This window comes from Sinocyclocheilus anshuiensis, unplaced genomic scaffold (genome assembly GCF_001515605.1).
Source record: "Sinocyclocheilus anshuiensis isolate Anshui unplaced genomic scaffold, SAMN03320099.WGS_v1.1 scaffold391, whole genome shotgun sequence".
NCBI classification, from domain to species: domain Eukaryota; kingdom Metazoa; phylum Chordata; class Actinopteri; order Cypriniformes; family Cyprinidae; genus Sinocyclocheilus; species Sinocyclocheilus anshuiensis.
Window position 1 is genome coordinate 1603548 of NW_015548229.1, and position 751 is coordinate 1604298.

General features: G+C 33.3%; 1 protein-coding gene across 2 annotated transcripts in view; it reads right to left on the reverse strand.

Moving 5' to 3' along the window:
* LOC107654566 (serine/threonine-protein phosphatase 2A 55 kDa regulatory subunit B delta isoform-like) overlaps positions 1 to 751 on the reverse strand; it is a 20672-nt gene that overhangs the window by 11677 nt on the left and 8244 nt on the right. The gene's annotated exons all lie outside the window — the stretch shown is intronic.

The following is a 751-nucleotide window of genomic DNA, read 5'->3' on the forward strand; positions in this document are numbered from 1 at the left end:
GCAAATTCATTCTCTGCCAGCAGGAGGCGCTGTTGGAGTGGTAGAGATCAAGGTTTCCCCGGTAACGCTGTACACAATGCAGCGCTCCACTCACAAAGGCTGCTTTATCACAGATATTACATGCAAGATGAAATGAAAATGACATCCAACATTTTCTGAAGACAGTCGGTTTCCTTCAGAAATACAGTGATATAAAAACACCCGCACCGGGTTTCAGTTTTGAAATGTGCAGTGCTCATGTTTATTCAATGAAGTCAAAGTATTTTGGAAAATCTATTTGTGGCTGTCAGTTTTGATATTGTGGCGAGTGCCACAAATAAATCAATGTATGGGAAACACTTACATAGGCTACAGAAAAAAGTTCCTCATGGCAACCCGTCAAAATATAAGTTCGGGTTAGCTTAAAGAAATTATCAGAAATATATTACTGTGGTGCAGTATGATATACATAATACTACTACAACAATTATTACAACGTTTGTTTAAAAGAATAATCACACAATATGCTATTTATTCCATGTTTTAATTTTAATAGTAAACCCTTTGTTTGACAATTATTACAACTTTTGTTTAAAAGAATAATCACACAATACGCTATTTCTTCCATGTTTTAATTTTAATAGTAAACCCTTTGTTTGCCAAACAATAAAGAGTTTAACTCTCATTTGATTAAAAGATACATTAAATTGATTTATGCCTTCATTTACACTGTACTGTAAATTAAAACTAACTGAAATTTCTAGTGTCACAT